This window comes from Lycium barbarum, chromosome 11 (assembly GCF_019175385.1).
Source record: "Lycium barbarum isolate Lr01 chromosome 11, ASM1917538v2, whole genome shotgun sequence".
NCBI classification, from domain to species: domain Eukaryota; kingdom Viridiplantae; phylum Streptophyta; class Magnoliopsida; order Solanales; family Solanaceae; genus Lycium; species Lycium barbarum.
The window spans coordinates 83,484,487-83,494,262 of record NC_083347.1 but is presented as its reverse complement, the minus strand read 5'-3'; positions in this window follow the sequence as shown (position 1 = coordinate 83,494,262).

The following is a 9,776-nucleotide window of genomic DNA, read 5'->3' as shown; positions in this document are numbered from 1 at the left end:
CCAAGTCTTTCAACCCCTCAATACTTTAAACAACATGGAATGATCATAAAAATTACCTTTGATAGTGTGGGAATGAGTTTGAGTGGAAACACTTCACTTGAGCACAACCCCAGTTCCACTTCCAATGATATTTCTTGTCTTGGATGAACCCTAATGAGTTTCTTGCACTGGATCCTCTTGGATTTATGGTATGAACCTTTGATTTGTCTTGAATTTGTGTTGATGAAATAATTAGAACCCTCTATAAGTCTTGAGAGAGATGGAGAAGTGGAAAGAATGAGAAAATAAAAGTGGGAACATGTATTTATACTTGCAACTTAATCAGTCCGTCGAGCATTATACGGACCATTTATACGGTCTGTATAACATTGTACGATCCGTATAAGTGTCCGTGGTTCACCACAATGGAAGACATTCTTCCTGTTGGGTTATACGGACCCTTATACGGTCCGTATAAAATTCCACGGTCCGTGTAAGGTGGTCGTGTAACTCATAGCTTTTCCGGAGTTGTCCTCATCGTTTCGTTTGATCTCCAATCCTTACACAACCTTCTTAACACTTGTTTAACACTTCATTACCAATCTAAGGATTGTTATAACTCTTGCTTAGGACATCATTAAGTCAAAATTAGCTCGATACTCATAAATCTTGCCCGACACACAACCTATGCCTTGCTTTCCTTAACAACTTTCGTCTCCTACCTCAAATGTCTTTGAAATCTGAGTTAGAATCATCAAATGTTATTTCTTACCTATCAAAACATTGTATACCTCGTGCCCTCCGCTAGTCCATTCACTGTGCATGAACGGAAATTTTTTCGAGGTGTAACACTAATGTTGATTGCAGAACAAAGATAGTTCGATTTTAGTTTCCCGATGAGCCAGTTCTTGAGTGGAAGGGTAATGCCGTTTCACCAAAGGGTAGGTTTATTTCCTGCCTTAAGGTAGAGAAGATGATTAGGAAAAGGTATATTTTCACCTGGTTCGAGTTCAAGATGTGCAAGCAGAGTCACTGACTCTTCAGTCTGTTTCTGTGGTTAATGAGTTTTTAGAAGTGTTTCAAGATGAGCTTCCAGGAATTCCCCCAGAGAGAGAGATTGATTTTATTATAGATCTATTGCCAAACACTCAACCAATATCTATTTCTCCTTATAGGATGGCACCTGCGGAGTTGAAAGAATTAAAGGAGCAGTTTAGAGATTTGCTTAAGAAGGGATTTATCAGGCCCAACACCTCACCGTGGGGAGAACCGGTATTATTTTTAAGAAAGAAGGATTGCTCTTTGCGAATGTGTATTGATTATAGGCAATTGAATAAAGTGACTGTAAAGAATAGGTATCCGCTCCCAAAGATTGATGATTTATTTGATCAGTTGTAAGGAGCCAAATACTTCTTGAAGATAGGCTTGAGGTTAGGATACCATTAGGTTAGTGTGAAGGAAGAGGACATTCCGAAGACGGCATTCCGGACTAGATATTGTCACTATAAGTTCTGTGTTATATCGTTCGGGCTAACTAATGCCCCAGCCGTATTCATGGATTTGATTAATCGTGTATTCAGAACCTTCCTAGATTTGTTCGTGATTGTGTTTATAGATGATGTTTTGGTTTATTCGCCATCAGAGGGTGAACATGCAGAGCATCTACAAATAGTGCTTGAAGTTCTCTGAAAAAGAGAGCTATATGCCAAGTTCTCCAAGTGTGAGTTCTGGTTGAACTCTGTGGCTTTTCTGGGTCACATTATTTCAGAGGAAGGCGTTAGAGTGGATGCCCAAAAGATTGAGGCTGTGAAGAATTGTCCAAGGCCCACGACACCAATGGAGATATGTAGTTTCTTAGGCCTGGCAGGTTATTATAGAATGTTTGTAGAAGGATTTTCCTCTCTTTCAACCCCATTGACTAAGTTGACTCAGAAATCAGCTAAGTTCCAATGGACAGATGCTTGTGAGTCTAGTTTTTAGATGTTGAAGGATAAGTTGACTTCGGCATCTATTTTGACTCTTCCAGAGGATGTTGAAGGATAAGTTGACTTCGGCATCTATGTGGTATATTGTGATGCTTCAGGTATTGGATTGGGCTGTGTGTTGATGCAACACGGTAAGGTTGTCGCTTATGCTTCTAAACAGCTGAAGAAGCACAAGAATAATTATACAACCTATGATTTGGAGCTAGCGGCAGTGATTCATGCTTTGAAAATATGGAGGCACTACTTATACGGTGTCCACGTTGATATCTATACTGATCATAAGAGTCTCCAGTACATCTTTAAGTAGAAGGACTTGAATTTACGCCAGAGACGATGGCTAGAGTTGCTGAATGACTATGATGTGGATACTCTGTACAATCCCGGGATGTAGTAGCCAATGCCATCAGTCGTAAATCCATGGGTAGCTTGTCATGCATGCCACCAAAGAAAAGAGAAATGGTCCGTGAAATTCATCGATTAGCTAGCCTTGGAGTTCGATTGATAGATTCACGAGATGCAGGAGTTACTGTTAAAGACATAGTGGCGTCATCTTTGGTAGTAGAAATAAAAGGACGTCAGTACGAAGACCCTGCCTTGGTTCATTATCGAGATACAACACCTCAGAAAGAAAAGACACCCTTTGTGATTGTAGGAGATGAAGTACTCAGATATCGAGGTAGATTATGTGTACCTAACATTATAGGACTTCGTCAGCAGGTTATGGGGGAGGCACATCACTCTTGCTATTCTATTCATCCAGGCTCAACAAAGATGTACCATGATCTCAAGGAAGTATATTGGTGGGATGGTATGAAAAGATATATAGCAGAATTTGTTACTCAGTGTCCAAATTGTCAACAGGTCAAAATAGAACACTAGAAGCCCGTAGGTCTATTGCAGGCTATGGAGATTCCGACATGGAAGTGGGAATTAATCAATATGGATTTTATTGCAGGTTTGCCCCGTACCCAGCGGAAGTATGATTCCATATGGGTTGTAGTTGATAGGCTCACAAAGTCAACCCACTTTCTGCCTGTAAGAACTACTTATGTAGCCGAAGATTATGCGAAGCTTTACCTCGAAGGTGTTCCCGCGACCATTATCTCAGACAGGGGAACACAGTTCACAGCTAATTTCTCGAAGTCTTTTCAGAATGGATTGGGGACTCAGGTGAGTCTTAGTAATGTGTTTCATCCGCAGACAGATAAACAGGCGGAGCGTACTATACAAACACTTGCGGATATGTTGAGAGCTTGTGTGATTGACTCCCAAGGTAGCTGGGATGATCATTTTCCTATTATTGAGTTTGCATATAACAACAGTTATCATTCCAGTATTCAGATGGCTCCGTATAAGGCCTTATATGGGCGGAGATGTAGATCGCCCATAGGATGGTTTGATGTCAGGGAGAATCAGTTAGTAGGCCCAAACTTAATTCAGCAAGCAGTTGATAAGGTGAAAATGATCCGAGAAAGATTGCTAACAGCTTGGAGTCGACCAGTGGATGATATCCAGGTGACCGAGCAGTTATCATATGAAGAAGTTCCAGTGGCTATATTGGACAGGCAGGTCCGTCGATTGCGAACCGAGGATATAGCCTCCATTAAAGTCTTATGGAGGAATCAGAATGTTGAGAAAGTGACTTGGGAAGCGCAAGAAGCGATGAAGATTAAGTACCCGCATTTGTTCCCAGCAGTACATGAGGTGCAGTCTGAGGCACCATCTCCCCCAGGTATTATTTCATTTCAGTTATCATGATTGGTCGTGTGAGGCCCTAGTATTATATGTTATAGTATGTGGCCCTGTGTGGCATTATTTTGGGTTGTTGTGTGCAGGACAGATTGGTATAAGTACAAGGGAAACTCTGTCAAAAATTTTATAACCCAGGATTGTTCAAACATTCGAGGACGAATGTTCTTAAGGAGGGAAGAATGTTACACCCCTCGTTTTCATAGTAGTAGAACCTATGGTTTCCTAGTCGGGTATGCCCTTGAGATTGAGACTCGTGTTTGAGTTTTGGAGTTAAAAAGTTCCTTACCCCGTGTACAATGGTACCAGCAAATATTCCTAGTAATTTATAGAGTTAGAAGTTGAACGAATCGAATCGATGCGATCTGAACTGAATCAGAAAAATCTGCAGACACTAGTCATCGTCGACGGGTCATCGACATGGTCGACGGACCATCGATGTGCGTCATCGATAGGGTCCCGCATCTTTGCATCTGCAGGCAAAGGTTGACGGAGCAAGTCAACGAACCGTCACCACGTCGATGGGTCGTCGACCCGCTCGTCGAACCGGACCGCTGTAGCGTTTTGGCTTCCAAGTATAAATATGTGGTTCATGACCTTATTTCATATTTTTCTCCCTTCCATATCAGAAAAACCCTAATATTTTCTCTCCCAATAATTTTCATCATATTAGTGAAGATTTAACAAGACTCGAACCCCGTAAACCCAAGCTTGTGAATAAGAAGGTTGTTTCTAGGGTTTCTTCAAGGTTGTGAAGCTTAGAAAGTTGGAGTTGAAGTGATTCTTTGGAACCTTAGACCCCTCAAGGTATGTAAACGATTTCTACCCTTGTATTTGAATTAATTATCAAGAGTTTTAGTGATTCTAAGTAAAGAGGGGGTATTTGTGGAAGTGGTAAGTTGATGAAGGGCAAGGTAGCGACTTGAGGCTATTTTAAGAGATGATTGGGGATACATTTGAGTGTGTGTGTATATATATATATATATATATAAGTGTTGTTATTGTTGTTGTGGTTGCTGTTGGATTGAATGGGAAGTTGAAGGTTTGTTGAGCTTACAAGGGAAATGTTGTCCATCATTCGTTAAGATCTATATGTATTTAAAGATGGTTAGTAAGCGAGGCAAATAGTCTAATTAAGGCATATGTTATCTTAATTGTACACTTACAAGTTCGAGAGGTAGAAGTTGGACGTTTGGGTATACTTCAAGGTATGTTAAGGCTATCCTTTCCTTCTTTTGGCATGATCTTATGATATGAACCAACAAGTGAGTAAACGAGCTTGCATATTACTCTACTCTTAGAAGCACTAGTATTACTTCAGTCTTTGATGTTCATGTACCCCGTTTATGATTGTTCCTTCTGTTCATGGGTCCAATTTTATGTATACAGTTTATTCACGCATTACATTCATTCATATATGCATATTGACCCATGACCAGAAGGCGTTATATACGAAAGTATTATATGTATATGGGGTACGAGGAAATGAACAGGAGCTATAAAAGAATTACCACCTGATCAGTTGGTGCACCATGATGATGATATAAGGATCGGGTTGCACGTACCGCAACAATATATATGATGATGGCCGCAGAGAAGCCGATATTAGATGATGGGATGCCATAGAGGCTTAACATGCGTTACATACGCATATACATATGTATGACCTACATTGATAGGCATGAGCATGCAGATTATGCGCCCACAGAGGCATTGTAAGTTATATAGATTTATGCAGATACATGCAGATACTAGTTCATACAAGTACATGCAGATAGTCATTTCAGCTTATGAGTTCAGATCTTATTCATGATTCTTATATATATACATGTTGTTCTTATGCCTTTCATGCTCAGTACATTATCCGTACTGACTCCCCGTTGCTCAGGGGGCTGTGTTCATGCTCGCAGGTTCAGGTAGACCGACAGGTGGTCCAGCTTAGTAGGACTTCTATCCAGTAGTGGTCAGTGCGCTCCATTGATCCGGAGATGCAGTCTATTTTGGTATGCTAGCCTTTAGAGATGTAAATGCATATGGGTATGACGGGGACCTGTCTCGTCCTTTCTACAACTTTTATTCCAGTAGACATCTGTAGACAGTTGTATGTATTATTCAGATGATGTAGCCTTGTCAGCTTCTATTCTTTTGTGTACAGTATATGTAGCAGCCTAGCTAGCTTGCACTGTTCTTTCACCATGATTATGTATATACAGATTGTTCCGCGTTTATAAGGTCGCCTACTTATGAGATCAGTTTAAGTCATGTATGGCCCCTAGATGTCCAGTAAGATTTAGATATAAGTACATGGGTGTTTGGTCGCTAGAGGTCAGACATTCGTCACGACTCGTCAGGTTGGGTCATGACATTAATGCTAGGATTGATTAATAATGTTAAAGATGTTCCTACCTTAATATTTGAAGACTTAGAGGAAAGATATTCGTCCTTAGGGTTTATGAGAATGTGAATAAATGATAAAAATTAACTGAACCCCGCTTTATATACACACTGCTGGAGGCGGGTGAATTACGCCCAAAAATACGAACCGTATTTTAAAATACGGGCCGAATTATTTGGCTGTATTTTACGTTAACAAAATAGTGGACCACATCGGGAGGCGAGTGAAATACGCCCAAGAAATACGGGCCGTATTATTTGGCCATATTTTTCTTTAACAAAACAGTGAAGTCCAGATTCTCCAAGACGCTTTCACACTTAACCCGAATTTACAGAGTGTTACATTATCCCCCCCTTAAGAATCATTCGTCCTCAAATGAGAATCGTACTCTAACAAGAATTCACTAAACCACAAGTTGTTTCAAACAAACGCAAACGATTCGCATAAGAATAGGTAGAAACTTGAACTCATACCTGCAATAGGGAACAATTGAGGATATCTTTTCTTCATGTCCTTCTCTGTTTCCCAAGTTGCTTCCTAGGTATCATGGTTTCGCCACAGGACTTTAACTGAAGCTACATCTTTTGTTCTCAACCTTCTAACTTGACGATCTAGAATCTGAACTGATTTTTCGTCATAAGATAACCCTTCATTAGTTTCAATCTCTTCATGGTTCAACACATGGGAAGGATCAGGTTTGTACAACCTCAACATCAAAATGTGAAACACAGGATGCACCATAGCCATATCAGATTGTAACTTCAACTTATAAGACACCGTCCCAATTTTCCTAACAATCTCATAAGGACCTATAGCGAGGACTAAGCTTGTCCTTTCTGCCAAAACGCATTACCCCCTTCATAGGTGACACTTTCAAGAAAACCTTGTCATCAACATCAAATTCCAATTCTCTATGCCTTATGTCTGTATAAGACTTTTGTCTACTCTGAGCGGTCTTCAGTCGTTGCAAAATAAGATTTACCTTTTCAATCGCCTCATGAACTGAATCAGGACCCAATAATTTTACTTCGGTGGGTTCAAACCACCCAATTGGAGATATACAATGCCTCCCATAAAAAGCCTCAAAAAGAGTCATCTGAATACTTGCCTGATAACTATTGTTGTAAACGAATTCCACCAGAGGTAGGTGTTCATCCAAACTTCCTCCAAAATCAATTGCACAAGTACGCAACATATCCTCGAAAGTTCGAATAGTCCTCTCTGCTTGCCCATCGGTTTGAGGATGAAAAGCGGTACTCAAATTCACTCTAGTACCCAAACCTTCCCGAAAGGATTTCCAAAAGTGAGCAATAAATTGCGTACCTTTGTCAGATATAATCGATGTCGGAACACCATGCAACCTAACAATCTCCTTCAGATATAGCTTAGCATAATGAGCTGCAGTGTCAATTGTCTTCACCGGAATGAAGTGAGCAGACTTAGTGAGTCTATCCACAATTACCCATATCGAATCAAACTTAGCTTTAGCACGGGGTAAACCCACGACAAAATCCATGTTAATCGCTTCCCACTTCCATTGAGGAATCTCAATGTTCTGAGCCAAACCACCAGGTATTTGATGTTCAGCCTTCACCTGTTGATAATTCATACCCTTAGCCACAAAGTTAGAAATATCGACTTTCATGCTTCTCCACCAATAATGCTGCTTCAAGTCTTTATACATTTTGGTGGATCTCGGATGAACTTGTTGAAGACCATCAACATCAGGAACACACAATCGTCCTTGCAACCACAGAACACTATCGCCCGTCCCAACAGTAAATAAAGTGTACTCACCCCTTTCCACTCCATCTCTCAGCTTTTCCAAAAGTTCATCATCATATTGCTTGGATTTAATCCTTTCCACAATGTCAGACCGTGATGGCGTGATTCCCACTAACTCCCTATCTTCAATTTCATCAAGTCTGACCCCAAGACTAGCAAGTCTTTGAATTTCCTTCCATATGGATATGTCATGAACGCGCAAATAAGCCAACATGCCCATAGATTTTCTACTTAAAGCATCAGCAACCACATTAGCCTTACCAAGATGTTACAAAATATTCAAGTCATAATCTTTTAACAACTCCAACCACCTCCTCTGTCTGAGATTCAACTCTCGCTGTTTAAATATGTATTACAAGATTTTATGGTCAGTAAAAACATCGCAATGCTCACCATACACATAATGAAGCCAAATTTTCAAGGCAAATTCCACAGCAGCCAACTCCAAGTCATCAGTCCGATAATTCTTCTCATACTTTTTCAACTGTCGTGGTGCATAAGAAATCACCTTACCGTTATGCATCAATACGCAACCCAAACCAATTCTAGAAGTATCACAATACACCACATATCCACCATACCCAGAAGGTAAAGTCAAAATAGGAGCCGAAGTCAACCTTATCATAAGCTCTTAGAAACTCTTTTCACAAGCTTCGGACCACTGAATCTTAGCAGTCTTATGTGTTAATTTAGTCAATGGAGAGTCTATAGATGAAAAACCTTCCACAAACTTTCTGTAATAATTTGCCAACCCCAAGAAACTACGAATATCAATCACACTAGTTGGTCTAGGCCAATCCTTAACCGCTGAAATTTTCTGAGGATCTACTTTAATACCATCACCAGTCACCACATGGCCCAAGAAAGCCACAGAATCAAGCCAGAATTCACACTTTGAGAATTTCACATAAAGCTTGTTCTCCTCAAGTTTTGTCAAAGTTATTCTCAAATGATTAGCATAATCCTCACGACTTTTAGAATACACCAAAATATCATCAATAAACAAAATAATGAAGCGGTCCAAATAAAGCTTAAACACACGATTCATCAAATCCATGAATGCAGCAGGCGCATCAGTCAACCCAAAGGACATCACTAGAGACTCAAAGTGCCTATAACGAGTACGGAAAGCAATTTTCGCGATATCCTTCTCCTTTATTTTCAATTGGTGATACCCAGACCTCAAGTTAATCATTGAAAAGAACTTAGCACCCTGAAGTTGGTCAAACAAATCATCTATCCTAAGAAAAAGATACTTATTCTTAATGGTCACTTTATTAAGCCAACGGTAATCAACACACATTCTAAGGGAACCATCTTTCTTCCTAACAAACAATACTGAAGCACCTCAAGGTGAGGAGCTTCGTCGGATGAAACCCTTATCCAACAAGTCCTTTAACTGATTCTTTAATTCCCTTAGCTCTGCTGGAGCCATATGATAAGGTGGAATAGAAATAGGCTGGGTGTCAGGAATAACATCAATCCCAAAATCAATAACTCTATCAGGAGGATGTTACACCTTGGAAAATTCCCCGTACATGTACAGTGAATAGGTTGGATGAAGGTCATAAGGTATGCCATGTTTGATGAGTAAGAAATAGTATTTGATGACCCTAAAACGAGAATTCAAAAGCATACGAGGTAAGGAAAGGAAGTTGTTAAGGAAAGCGAGTCACATAGTGTGTATCGGATAAGAATAACGAGCAATGATTATGTGATGGTATAATGATGTCTTAGAGACAATTAATAACGTCCCTTAGGTTGGTATTAAAGTGTTAAACAAGTGCAGAGAAGGTTCCATAAGGATCGGAGATCAAACGAGTCGACGAGAATGAAAACGGAACCACTGGGCATTATACGGTCCAACCTACGGACCGTATAAA